We start from the raw sequence: 15,307 nt of genomic DNA, 5'->3' as shown, positions 1-15,307 counted from the left end.
AGTAGTCTCAGGAAAACCTAAAGTTACTGAAACCTGTCTGCAATGCATTTCTCAAGGCAGCCATGGAAGAAGCCTCTTTTCTATTAATCCGACTGCAGCAGCAACCCAATACGCACACAGCTGATGTGGGAAGTAGTTTTCTCCGCTTAAACCCAGCACGACCACATACAAATGGTGGAACCCTCGGTGGCACGCTGTGATGAGTTTGCACGGCACTTTGAAGATAAAATCGTTCAGATTCGTCATGAATTGGACACCACGATTAATGCAGTTCCATTGGTAGAGGCGTTCACAGCACCGTCTGGCCCAGTTTTATTGGATGAGTTTCAGTTACTGAGGCCTGAGGATGCGGACAAGGTGCTTGGCCAAGTCCAATCGACCACTTGTGTGCTTGACCCTTGCCCTTCATGGCTTATTAAATCAAACAAGGAGGGGATGTCTGGCTGGGTCCAGGAGGCTGTAAATTCCTCCTTGAGGGAGGGAGTGGTGCCTGCCACTTTAAAAGAGGCGGTAATTAGACCACTCCTGAAAAAGCCTAAACTGGAACCAGGGGATGTTAACAATTATAGGCCAGTGGCCAACATCCCCTTCCTGGGCAAGGTGCTTGAGTGGGTGGTTGTAGGACAGCTCCAGGCACTGTTGAATGAAATGGATTATCTAGATCCATTTCAGTCGGGCTTCGGGTTTTGGAACGGAAACTGCCTTGGTCGCCCTGTGGGATGATCTCTGCCAGGAGAGGGACAGGGGGACTGCGACCCTGTTGATTCTTCTGGGCCTCTCAGCGGCTGTCGATACCATTGACCATGGTATCCTTCTGGATAGGTTGTCTGGGTTGGGAGTTGGAGGCACTGCACTACAGTGGTTCCGCTCCTACTTGAATGGCCGATTCCAGAAGGTGGTGCTGGGGGATTATTGCTCTGAGCCATGGCAATTGTGCCATGGGGTTCCACAGGGCTCTATTTTATCCCCTATGCTGTTTAACATCTACATGAAACCACTGGGGGGGGTTATCCGGAGGTGTGGGCTGAGGTGCCATTAATATGCAGATGACACCCTGCTCTACATCTCTTTCTCATCAAACCCAGGTGCCTGGGCACGGTATCAGTGCCTGGGCACAGTAATGGACAGGATGAGGGCCAATAAACTGATACTCAATCCAGACAAGACAGAGGTACTGTTAGTGGGTGGTTCGTCTGCCTGGCTAGGTGATATTCAACCTGTTCTGGAGGGGGTTGCACTCCCCCTAAAGGATCACGTTCGTAGTTTGGGGGTGCTCTTGGATCCAGAACTATCGCTTGAGGCACAGGTGAACTCAGTGGCATGGAGCACTTTTTATCAGCTTAGGCTGGTATACCAACTATGCCCTTACCTGGACAGAGACAGCCCAGCTACAGTTCTCCATGCTCTGATAACTTCTCGTCTGGATTACTGCAATGCGTTATACGTGGGGCTGCCTTTGAAAACGGTCCAGAAACTTCAGCTGGTCCAAAATAGGGCAGCAAGATTGTTAACAGGGACTGGCCTGCGAGCTCATATTACGCCAGTACTTTTCCAGCTGCACTGGCTGCCAGTCCATTTCCGGGCCCGATTCAAAGTGCTGGTATTAACATTTAAAGCCCTTAATGGCTTGGGGCCAGGTTATCTGAAGGATCGCCTCCTCCCATATGTGTCTGCCCGGACCTTAAGATCATCGTCAGTGGCCCTTCTCTGTAAGCCCCTGCCAAAGGAAGTGAGGCGGGTGGCTACTAGGAGGGCTTTTTCTGCTGTGGCATCCCTGCTCTGGAATGAGCTCCCTAGTGAGGTTCGCCTGGCACCTACATTGTATTCCTTTCAGCGCCAGGTGAAGACCTTTTTATTTTCCCAGGCATTTTAGCATTTTAACTTTCTAAACTTTTAGCTTTGCTGTTTTAAAAATTTGTATTTTAAACTCCTGCACTGCTGCTATGTTTTATTGTGGTTGTATTGTTATATTGTGTTTTTAATGTTCTATATATTTTAAATTGTTTTATTGTGTGCTCTTTGGTTTTAATTTTTGTGAACCACCCAGAGAGTTTTGGCTATTGGGCGGTATAGAAATGAAATAAATAATAAATACATACGGCTCTGATTTATGTGTGTGTGTGTGTGTGTGTGGGGGTGTATATTTAGGGTGCAATACTACGCATGTTTAGACAGAAAAAAGTCCTACAACTCCCAGCATGCCCCAGCCAGATATACTGGGAGTTATAGCCTCTCTCTCTCTCTCTCTCTCTCTCTCTCTCTCTCAACATGCATAGGATTATGCCCTAACTGCATTAACTTATGGTCCCTCTCCTGTAGAAGTTAACATGGGCAAAATCCAGCAGGAAAGTCTGGGTATCTCTACACCAGCCTAAAATCCTGCATTTAAAATGGGGCTTTCTGCTTCCGTTTTAAATGCAGGAGCACAACTGACTCCCTTTACATGCGCTTCCTTTCCCCCCTCCCCTTTCCCTGTATCTGAGTCTTCCATTATCTTTCATTGATCTCGCTCCTCTTCTTGGCTCTTTTCCTGTTTTCATGGAAGGAACTCAAGCAGAACATAACAGGGTAATTTGATAGCTCATTATCTGCGATCTATTTAAAAACTGAACAAAGGGCATTTAGTGCAGGAGACACCCCTGGAGGGTCACGGCGTCATGTAAAAAGCCCACAAACTTCCATGAAGAAGCAATCTCAATTGCAGGATAAAAGCCTGGTGTGAAGGAGCCCTCTGTCCCACAACTATCACCCTCTGAAATACCAAGGCTATTTTTGATGTAACATGCATTAACTTTTTTTTTTTTTAATGGATCACATGAGCACCTACAAGTACAAGTGTTATGTGGGGGATTAGTTACCCAATTAAGTTTTCTGGACCAGGATCTGTAGATAACATGTGACCAGAATATAGGTCGCTGTTCAGTTTGCTTATAGCAAAGGTTTTAATCCTATCACATTCACTGAAATGAATGGGACTTCTGAGTAAACATTCTTAGGATTGAGCTACAAGTTCCATTCCGTTGCTTTCAGCAGGTCTTGCTCTTGACTAACTTTCGTTCGATTGTGCCCAATGACTTGAATCAGGCTGCATCCTATTGCACCAGTAGAGCGGCAATTATAACTAATTTGGAAACAAACAAAACCCCGAGTCTGACATGCCCTGAATGGAAGCTGATGGAATAGCTTTGGGTGCTGTGGTACTTTTTTTGGCAACCGAACATGGGTTTCAAGAAACCCTACTTCATGTATCATCTAGCCCAGGGGTGGGCAGAAGGTAGATCTCAGATGTTTTGGACTTTGACTCCCAGAAGCCCCTACCAGCATGTCCAGTGGTCAGGAATGGTGGGAGTTGAAGTCCAAAACATCTGGCGATCTACTTCCTGCCCACCCCAGAACTAGCCAAAGTGAAGTACTTTTAAGTTGGCATTGGTTTCAGGGGAAAAGTTAAGCATGTGCTTAAATGATTCTTGTTAAAATCTGTGAGAAATTAAAGTGCTTAATTTTGGATGGGAGTCTACCTCGTGTTTCCTCTGCAACAACTGACAGGTGAAATTCACATACGCAGCTTTTGCAGTCCATCTTCTTTGAACTGCTCACATTCATATCAATTCAAGTTGTTATTACAGATATTGTAAAGTCTTGGGCCTGATGGAGGCACCCTTTGTATCTTCCCCATCCCTCCTTTCACCCACTGCTCAACATGTGAGAGTTTGATGATGCCAACTCCCCACCCCCCCACCAGCACTCTTGGCTCTTAGGAGCACCTTTATGTACTCATACAGGGATTTATGTTATCCACACAATGTTGTGTGGGGTTTGATCATGCATATTAAGTTTACTGGATCCAGATCGGAGGCTGATATACGACAAAGATCTAGGCTCTTGTTCTTGGCTCCATCCAGGACACAGCAAGTGTTATCCACATATTTCATTTTCACATAGAACCACAGAGTTGGAAGGTGCCTAGGAGGTCATCTAGTCCACCCCTTGCTCAATGCAGGATGCAACTACAGCATCCCTGTCAGGTGGCCATCCCACCTCTGCTTAAATACCTCCAGAGAGCCCACCACCTCCCAGTGTGTTCCACCCTGTAGGTGTTTGTATGATCTCTTAAAAAACCAATATATAGGAACATACAATGTTGCTGACAAAGGTCCGTCTAATCAAAGCTATGGTTTTCCCAGTAGTAATGTATGGCTTTGAGAGCTGGACTATAAGGAAGGCTGAGCGCCGAAGAATTGATGCTTTCGAACTGTGGTGCTGGAGAAGACTCTTACGAGTGCCCTGGACTGCAAGGAGGTCAAATCAGTCCATCCTAAAGGAAATCAACCCTGAGTGCTCATTGGAAGGACAGATAATGAAGCTGAAGCTCCAATATTTTGGCCACCTAATGCGAAGAGAAAACTCCCTGGAGAAGACCCTGATGCTGGGAAGGACTGAGGGCAGAAGGAGGAGGGGACGGCAGAGGATGAGATGGCTAGATAGCATCACGGATGCAATGAATATGAACTTGAGCACGCTCCGGGAGAGAGCGCAGGACAGGAAGGCCTGGCGTGCTATGGTCCATGGGGTCACGAAGAGTCGGACACGACTGAACGACTGAACAACAACAACAACAACAATGTTGCACCTTAGAGTCCAACTTAAGTCCCATTTATTTCACTTCCCTAAATAGAACTAATACTGGATACAACCCACTATTTCAAAAACGGGCGTGAAGCTGGATCCTGAAAGTTAAGCTGTCTTTTGTGAAACCCTGTATCCTTCATCTCCAGTGTGCAGTTGTCAGTTGCAGTGATGGAAAGGCACTCTGCGTGTGCTCATATTATTAAATCGCATGTCCCATGTTTAAACCCAAAAGCTGAAAACTGGTAATGCCGAGGAATGAAATGTTATGAAAATAAGCACATCTACATTTGGACTCTAGAAGGCATGGCAGACCTGTGGCCCACGGGACAAATCCAGCCCTCCTGGAGTACCAACCTAGCCCTCTGGAGTTCTTCAGATGTCCATGCCCCCTTTCCCCTAACCCCCAATCATTTGGTAGTTTCCTGACTTTTGTGCAGTCCCCCCAACTTCCAAAAGGTTGAGATTCCTCTCCTAAGGCCTAGTTACTGGCAAGAAGATCTTTAGGCTCCATTACACTGGTATTTTCAACCCCGCCCATCACCAGAATCCGGCCCCTGGGAGCTTCTCCGAGACCTAATTTAGCCCTCGGACTGAAAGAGGTTCCCTTCTTTCATAGATCATACAAGCACCTCTGGATTACAGCCTGTAAATTCTTCTTCAAAATAGAAAGAGTAGGCTTTCATTTAAAATAATTTAAGTTCCACCAAATAGCTTTCTTTATGGTCTGCAAATCTGTTTCTGTTTTAGTACTCCAAGTGGGAACTTTTCATATATGCTAAGATAACTCAAATCACCTTCTTCCCCTTTGCAAAAATCCCTGACCATCTCAAAAAACAAATAGAGGAGACTGCTTTAAAAGAAAAAAAACCACACTCCTACTGCAATAACTTTTTCAGCATCAAAGTATGCTGAGCGCAGGCGTAGGATGTGGGTTGGGGGCTGTTTCATTTTGTAGGCAGCCGGGGGAATGACAAAAGTAATCTTGAACCATATTTGCCACAAGCTGCTAGTTACTGGGGGTTCATCCAAATCATCAACCATTTTTGCAGTCCAAGTCACTTTCCATGCATTGCTCAGAGACATAAAGCAGTCCTGGAAAAATGTAACATGGTGTCACCTCCGAAGTTTCAGTGAGTCACTTACATTGACCCCTCCCTTCTTCCCATTCTCATAGCCTCTCTGCTGCTCAGCTTTGGATTCCTGTAGGACAGGGGGTGTTGAACCTCTTTCAGCCTGAGGGCTGAATTCCATTTTGAAGAAGCTCTTGGGGGAAGGGGACATTTAGCAGTGGGCAAAAGAGGTGGAGCTGAAATATTAGCATATTTTAGCTTAAAGTTCTTACTGCTAAGAGTAACTGAGCCTTAGGAGAGGCATTCCAACTTTTTAGAATGGAAAACTGCACAAAAGCCAGGAAACCAGCAAATAATTGGTTGGGGAAAGGGGACATGTCCATCTGGGGAACTCCAGTGAGGTGGATTGGGACCCCAAGGGATTTAACACTCAAGCCTGAGCGTCTGCACCCCTGTAGTACAGCCACTGCCTTGCAGGACTGATGCGGCCATTTGAGTATTGTTGATGGAGACATAATCAAGCAGTCCCATCCCTGGATTAATCTGGAGATGTGTCCATGGGATCAACACTCCCAAAGATCTATGGATATGCATTTGAATGTACAAATCATCACATTAAAAATGAAAGTCTCCCCAGATTCCAAATCACATGGATGCTCCAGTAGGTACTTGCTGGCTCAAACAGCTGATGCACATGCACAAAGGAAATCACACACAAGTCTGCAGTGTTCATTGAGGGAAATGGGGCTAGGGTGGCCAGTTGAAAAAGCGGACAGGGCTCCTGCACCTTTAATTGTGGTGTTGAAGAGGGAATTTCAGCAGGTGTCATACACAACTATTAAAGGTGCAGGAGCCCTGTCGTCTTTTGCATCTTGCCACCCTAAATGGAGCGATCATGTGCATAAGTTCTGCATGGGCACTAGAGCTCCCATTCCTGTAGGAAATCGGAACTTCATACTACAGTTCTTGCCTGTGATTTGGAGTATTTGCTGTCTCTATTGAAATGCAGGAAGTAACTAAAGAAAAATTAGGTAAAATTGAAGATCTCAGCACTTATTGATGTACTCCCAAAGAATCTTCTGTTAGGGCTTTTTCACACACTTTTTTTAGGTGCCCAACTGAAATGTTTTTAAGTTTACACCTGAAAATTTAAAGTGTGAATGTGACAGACCAATGTTTGGAAACGTGGCTTGCACAGGGTACACCCTGACCCGTCCATAAGCCAGGATTTAATGGGGGTATACTATCTGCTAAATATATTCAGTGTCAAACCACCCATGACAAGGGAGATGTGTGAATTTCCCAACCCCATTACATCAGCAGCCAAGGGCTCTAAGTTTAGTTGTAGCAATAGTGCTGGAGGAGGAGGTGTTTAACCACTTTCCCCACTCCGTTTTCCAAATTAAATATACACACAGGCACTCTGCTATTAGTCCCACACTTGGAAAAAATACAGGTACCTATATTGTGCTTGTTTCCTCCCGCCCGCCCCCGGCTCTAATGGCCGCTTTGCTGGGGGTGGTGTGGTGTTAGATTAGAAAATGACTTGGAGGAAAGGATTAAATCCTCTCAAATCTCAGCATTGGTGTTTCATTCAAAATCAGAACCCTGTGGCTGCTTTAAAGTTTGTTTTTTTAATATCATAGTGATCCAACCATGGATTATTTATATCACGGCTTACTTTAGTCATACATGACCAAGGCAGGTTTGTTTCTATGAAATGGGCCATAGGGACAGCTCCATCCCTGAGTTAATCATTACACACACACAGCCAGTGTAGTAAAGTGATTAGAATGTTGGACTGGGACGCAGGAGATCTGGGTTCTAATCTCCACTCGGCCATGAAGCTCACTGGGTGACTTTGGGCCAATCACAGACTCTCAGCCCAACCTACCTCAGAAGGCTTGTTGTTGTGAGGATTTATTTATTTATTTATTGCATTTATACCCTGCCTTTTTTCCTCTTGCAAGGAACCCAAGGCGGCTTACATTATCCTCCTCCTCTCCATTTCATCCTCACAACAACAACCCTGTGAGGTGGGTTGGGCTGAGAGTCTGTGACTGGCCCAAAGTCACCCAGTGAGCTTCCATGGCTGAGTGGGGACTAGAACCCGGATCTCCCAGCTCCTAGTCCAACACTCTTGCCACTACACCACACTGGATAAAATGTAGAAAAGGAGGACCATGGAAGCCACCTTGGGTTCCTTGCAAGAAGAAAAAAGATGGAATATCAATGTTGTAATCATCAACATAAGAATAGCCATGCTGGATCAGACCAAGGGTCCATCTAGTTCAGCATTCTGTTCACACAGTGGCCAACAAGTTGTCGACGAGGAACTCACAAGCAGGACATGAGTGCAACAGTACCCTACCACCCATGTTCCCCAGCAGTTCATGTACATAGGCTCACTGTCTCTGGTACTGCACATGGCTATCAAGACTAGTAGCCATTGATAGCCTTTTCCTCCAGGAATTTGTCCAACCCCCTTTGAAAGCCATCCAAATTAGTGGCCATCACTACTTCCTGTGGTAGCAAATTCCATAGTTTAACTATGTGCTGTGTTAAGAAGTCCTTCCTTTTATCTGTCCTGAATCTCCCACCAATCAGCTTCATGGGATGACCCCGGGTTCTAGTATTTTGAGAGAGGGAGAAAAATGTCTCCCTATCTACATTCTCCACACCATGCATAATTTTGTACACCTCTATCATGTCTCTCCTTACCCTCCTTTTTTTCCAAGCTAAACAATCCCAGCTGTTGTAACCTTCTCTCATAGGGGAGATGCTCCAGCCCCTTAATCATTTTAGTTGCCCCTTTCTGCACCTTTTCCAGCTGTACAATATCTGTTTTTAGGTGTGGTTACCAGAACTGGACACAGTATTCCAAGTGTGGCCTCACCATAGATTTGTATAGGGGCAGTATGATGTTGGCAGTTTTATTCTCAATCCCTTTTCTAATTATGCCTAGCATGGAGTTTGCCTTTTTTACAGCAGCTGCACACTGGGTTGATGTCTTCACTGAGCTGTCCACCACAACCCCAAGATCTCTTTCCTGGTCAGTCACCGCTAGCTCAGATCCCATCAAGCTATACTTGAAGTTGGGATTTTTTGCCCCAACATGCACCACTTTACACTTGTTTACATTGAATCGCATTTGCCATTTAGATGCCCATTCTCCCAGTCTGGAGAGATCCTTTTGGAGCTCTTCACAATCCCTTTTTGTTTTAACCACCCTAAATAATTTGGTGTCATCTGCAAACTTGGCCACTTCACTGCTCACTTGTAATTCCAGATCATTTATGAACAGGTTGAAAAGCATTCGTCCCAATACAGATCCCTGTGGGACCCCACTTTTTACTTTCCTCCATTGGGAGAATTTACCATTTATTCCTCGTCTCTGCTTTCTGTTCTTTAACCAGTTACTGATCCATAAGAGGACCTGTCTTCTGATTCCATGACTGCTAAGTTTGCTCAGGAGTCTTTGGTGAGGGACTTTGTCAAAAGCCTTTTGGAAGTCTAAGTAAACAATGTCTATCGGATCACTACATGTTTATTGACACTGTCAAAGAACTCTAAAAGGTTAGTGAAACAGGACTTACCTTTGTGGAAGTCATGTTGATTCTTTTTTCAGCAGGGCTTGTCCTTCTATATGCTTACTAATTTTATCTTTAATAATTCCTTCAACCAATTTACCCAGAAAAGACATTAAGGTAGCTGGCCTGTAATTTCCCAGATCACCCCTGGATCCCTTTTTAAAAATGGGTGTTACATTGGCCATCTTCCAGTCCTCTGGTATAGAGGCTGATCTTAGGGACTTGTTGCATATTTTGGTTAGAAGATCAGCAATTTCATATTTGAGTTTTTTGAGAACTCTAGGATGGATATCATCTGGGCCTGGTGATTTATTTGCTTTCAATAAGGTTAAGAATTAACCTTATTGGTTAATTCAATAAGGTTAAGAATTTCAATAAGGTTAAGAATTTCATCTTTTGTCACCACTATTTGCCACTATTTGCCTCAGTTCCTCAGACTCCCTTCCTGAAAACATCAGTTCAGGCACAGGTATCTGTCCTATACCTTCTGCAGTGAAGACAAATGAAAAGAATTCATTCAGCTTCTCTGCAATCTCCTTGTCCTCCTTCAATACACCCAATGGTCCAACTGCCTCCCTAGCTGGTTTTCTGCTTCTGATATATTTAAAGAATTCTTTATTGTTGGCCTTGATATTGTTAACGATATGCTCTTCAAAATGCTTTTTTGCATCTCTTATTGTCTGCTTGCATCGTCTTTGCACAAGTTTGTGCTCCCGTTTGTTTTCCTCACTTGGGCGAGACTTCCATTTTCTGAAAGAAGCTCTCTTTTCTCTAATAGTTCCCTTAACGCTGCTCGTTAACCATGCTGGCGACCTCTTGGACTTGGTGCTACCTTTCCTAACCTGTGGTATACATTATTGTGGTTTTGAGTAATCCCCAAGCATTTTGAAGGGATTTATTCCTTTTGACTCCCCCTTTTAGCTTCCGTTTCACCAGTTCCCTCATTTTAGAGAAGTTTCCTCTTTTGAAGTCAAATGTGACTGTGTTGGACTTCCTGGGCAATTTTCCACATAAATATATGTTAAATCTGATAGCAATCATCATCATACTGAATCATTAGGAGGCTTAGGAAGGAAATGTTCCAACCTAAGTGGGACTTAGCATGTCCTAAAACCCACTGGCATAGTACAGAGTCCTATCATGCCATTTCCATTAAAATGTTGGCATTAAATATTGAAAAGACAGAACCAGCTTGTATTAGCAAGTCTTTGGTTTCTGTATTCAGCAGATGGTATGTAAGGCAAGGCCAGGCTGTCTATAAAACTCTTTTATTCCCCTGTCCCTCTACCACCTGACAGTTCATTCTTTCTAGCTCCACTGATTAGATTCTGAGAGTATATACTGGAAATCACACACCTTTCTTTCTGCATATGGTGTTCCCTTTCAAAAGACAGTAAACCAACGAGATGGCAGTAAAAGAAGGTTCAAGCACAAAATCCTGGGAACTTACATGTTTGGATATCGGGAAACTTTGTAGCTTCTTTGTTGGCAGTGGCAAGGTGTGGTGAGTTCAAATCCTATATTGACTGGGTATATATATTCAAAGCTGTTTTCCAGCTTGATATAACCTTTCATCCACTGGAGAAATGGGCTAAAAACCATGCAGTGCAATGCAATGGAATATAATCAGCAAACAGAAAGCACAACCAGTGTTGCACATAACTCCCAAACCCCTGCATCGATACAACATGAAAGACATCAAACAAACCACAAACTGGGTAAGATTGATTTGGAGACTACTGTAGGTCAGACACAAGGCAAGAGCTGGTGAGAGTTGGTTTTGCTGTTGCAAAAAGAGGGTGTATAGCTAGAGAAATGGGAGAAAATTCAAAGAGGAAGAAGCACCGGCACAGAGACTGGTCTGGAAGCACCAGATGTGGCAGCATTGCTGAAATGGTGTAGCATTTCTCATCTATCCTCTGGATGAGAGACGACTGGAGCCCTACGTAAAAGTGGGATATAAATATAATAAATAAATAAATAAATGAGAGCAAAGCATGATCAAGAGTCTGAAATACCTGTGAGATGAAGCTGAAGGATCTACTCAGCATAGCTTCTAGAAGACCAATGCATTTCAACCCTGGGGTTCCTCAGTGAGAAGATCTGTCATGGCAGACAAGCAGGACAGGCTACAGGTTTTGGCTGGCCCTTGGCTAGAACATTTTCAGTGGGCCCTTCCTTCAGCTAGTCAATCTACCTCCTCCTCACAGCTGTTGTGACCAGCTGCTGCCAATTCCTGCTTCTCCTCGCCATTGCTACTACCTACTTGTTTGCCAGGCAAAGAACCAATAAGCAAGCAGGTGGTGACAGCTCCTGCTCCATCATCTCCACCATCAACTTGTTCACCAACTCTGGGCCAGAGAAAGAAGCAAGTGAGCAAGCAGGTGGCAAAGGTGAGGAGGAGGAGGAGGAGGAGGAGGAGGAGGAGGAGGAGGAGGAGGAGGTCCAGGAATGCTTCTCAGTGGTCCCCATGCTGGAGCAGGGTCCCTAGGCAGGTGCCCAACCATGCCAAACATAGCGGCACCAGCACTGCATAAAAGCCTTCCTAAAAGTTAGTTTTCTCCCCAAAGACCACCAATTTTCCTATGAGGAATGTACTCACAGAAGATGCTTGTGTTTGAGATTGCACTCCTAGTTCAAATGAAGCAAGGTGAGGTCCAACAGGTCTGGCTAGTCCCATAGAAGAACTGAGTATGTGCCCTCGCACATGGGCCAGAGTCCTCTGCAACGTGCTGGCAGAGATGCAAGAATTCCTTGGCACATGGTGAGTCAATGTAGAAGGATCTCCTTGGAGGTAGAAAGCTTGAAAACCATCAGCTTAATGAATAGTTAGTGGGGAAGCACCCAATCAGTTTTCAGTGGTTGCCATTGTATAGTAGCCAGAGGACTGGTTATTGAAGGAAAGACAAGAGGCTGTGGCAGCAGTCTAGCACAAAGGCATGCTCAAGCATCATTGGTTACAACAGGACTTGTCTAACTGAGCACTGCTGAATTGTGACCAGTGGGTTGAAGACCACACTGCATTATGGCCAATGGGCTGAAGGTTAGGACCAGGCCCTCACCCCAAGTGCCACACCTACAGCAGATAAGAGAGGACAGCTAGAATTCCATGTTATAAAAGTTCCGATTCAGTGTTCAGAAACACAGATTCTGTGGTTGGAACTAAATTATGTCAATGGGGTGCACGTGAATTGCTTGACTGATGTATATTTTAATTACAGTTTTGCTGGGGCATGCTGGGAGTTGTAGGGCTTTCTTCTGTCTAAACATGCATACGACTGCTCCCTTAAAATAGCATTTTAGGGTGCAATCCTATGCATATTTAGACAGAAAAAAACCCTACAACTCCCAGCATGCTCCAGACAGCCTTGTTGGCTGGAGCATTCTGGGAGCTGTAGGACTTTTTTCTGTGTAAACATACATAGGATTGCACCCTTAAAGTGGTATTACTTACAGGCCTCCTAATGAATATTTCCACAATATCCAAGGACAAAAGAGTCACATATTGGCCAGCACTGCCCACATGGAAATTTTTTCTGACCTTTTCTCTAGGTCTGGTGTAACTCACATCGAATTGTGGGGACACCAATGGGTATTACCCAACACCAACTTAACGGCCTTGTCTAGACATGCTTTGTTGGTTAATTCCATCTTCAAACGGACTTTACCTTCAAAGCTGAGATTGCAAAGGTCACAGCTAAATTTTGTAGCAAACCTTTATTAGTGAGGCTAAACCTTCTGACATTAATAAATTAAATGTGGCATGGAAACTTCATCTGGATTACAATGGAGTTGTCATGGCGAATATTTTTATTATATCTATAAGTGATGTAAACAACTCTGTTTTTGCTGAAGCAGCAAGCATCCTATTTGTGTCCCTGTAAAAGACTTTTTTCTTTCATTTGTTTAATGAAGTACTATATGACTGATATTTGACACCGAAGAAATCATATGAAAGTTGTAAGAATAAAACATATCCTTACTGGAAGTGTGGTTTACACTGCCATCCTATACAATGTAGCACAGAACCTCCTTCAGCCGGAGGGCCAAATTCCATTTCAGAGAGGCTTTGGGGCGCTGCATTCCAGGGGTGGCTGGGGCTGAAGGCAAAAAGGCGTGAAGGCGAAGGGGGTGTGGCCAAAATACCAGCATATTTTAGCTTAAAGTTCTTACTGCCAGTAGCTAAGCCCTAGGGGAACCATTACAACCTTTTAGTATGGGGGGGAAACTGCATAAAAGCTGGGAAACCACCAAAGCTGGCTGGGGAAAAGGGAAGGTCAGGGAAGGGGTGGGGCCATCTGGGGAACCCAAGAGGGCCAGATTTGGCTCCTGGACCTGAGGTTCTGCAGCCCTGCTATATATGTCTACTCAGAAGTAAGTCTTGTTAACTTCAATGGGGCTTATTCCCAGGCAGGTGTGTATAGGATTTCACAGCCTTAGTGCAAGCAAATTATCTTCACACGAGGTGGTACTGCCCTAAGTTTTGGAATAAATTAAACAGAGACACTCAGAGGATGGCTGGATATGAATTACTGCCTATAAGCATTTTCAGGTCAATAAACCTTGCCCACATTCAGAAGGAAACACTGATGCTTTTATAAATCAATGATCTAAATGTTCCTAAAATGCATCAAGTTATGATTTCTTCTTTATTAATAGCTGAGTTGGTCATGGCAAAACATTTGAAAAATGCTAAAGCTTTGACATTTTGGATAAATACTATTTGGCTAATGGCACATGGCACAATCAACTAAATTAACTGACAGTGCAATCCTATACATGTCTACTCAGAAGTAAGTCAGAGTGAATTCAATCCAATTTAGGGCTTCTTCACACAGAGCTTTTATCCTGCTATTGAGATTGCTCACTCACGGAAGTTTGCAGGCCCTTTAGATGAAGTCGTGAACCACCAGGGTGTCTCCTGCATTAAAGGACCTTTATTCCATTTTTAAACAGATCAGAGATAATAAGCTATCAAATTGCCCCACTTGTGTTGCACTTCAGTTCCCTCTGTGAAAAAGGAAAAGCAGCAAGAAGAGGAGGTGGACCAATGAAACATGTGGAAGATTCAGATAAGGGGGAGAAGGACAGGGAAAGAGGAGGGGGGAAAGGAAGCACATGTAAAAGGAACCCATTGTGATCCTGCATTTAAAACAGAAGCAGAAAGCCCCGTTTTAAATGCGTTTCTTACTGCTGTATGGCACTGCTAGCTCATGTTCAGCTTGTGATCCTGTAAGGTTGCAATCCTATGCATGTTTATAACTGGCTATAGCTGGCTGGGGAATGCTGGGAATTGTAGGACTTTTTTCTCTCTAAACATGCATAGTATTGCGCCTTAAGACACCTAGTGTTGTTTTTTCCTTTACATTCAGGAGATGACGTGAACTAATGGGAAATCCTCTTGAATATACTATGCTGTACTATATTATATTCAAGAGGGTTACCTATGCAACTTCATATAGAAAAGGAAAAAAAACACTTTTATTTACCTTTAAAGAAAGAACCCTTCTGATATCCTGAAACTGATTACTGATCGCAAATATATATATATATATATATATATATATATATATATATATATATATGAAAGAAAGAAAGAAAGAAAGAAAGAAGCATTCACTTTTTCCCACCATGTTTTTGGTTCTGCTCTCTATCCAAAAAGCCTTTAAATCAGGTTGTTATACTTTAAAAAAACATACAGTAATAGAAATGTCACAGACTGTACATCAGGGGTGGGCAACTGTGGGAGATCCAAGGGCCGTTTTTGCCCCTGGGACATAGACGCACACCTGTGGGCAGCAGTCCACGGGGTGCTGCAAATTCTATGGGGTGCCCCCCAAAAGGTAAAACAGAGAGAGAGGAAAACATGGGTTTGTTGCTGCACTTCAGTGTCAACCCGCTCTAGCACTATAGAGCACTACAAGGGGTAAATTAAACTGGTTTCCCAGCTAAATTTACCCCTTTTGGTGCTCCTTAGTGACTACAGAGTTCGAAAAGGGCCAAATTTAGCTTGCTGTT

This window comes from Heloderma suspectum, chromosome 4 (genome assembly GCF_057233095.1).
Source record: "Heloderma suspectum isolate Gila_16-S chromosome 4, 16-S_ref, whole genome shotgun sequence".
NCBI lineage: Eukaryota > Metazoa > Chordata > Lepidosauria > Squamata > Helodermatidae > Heloderma > Heloderma suspectum.
The sequence above is the reverse complement of the archived record's forward strand: the minus strand, read 5'-3'. Positions refer to the sequence as shown.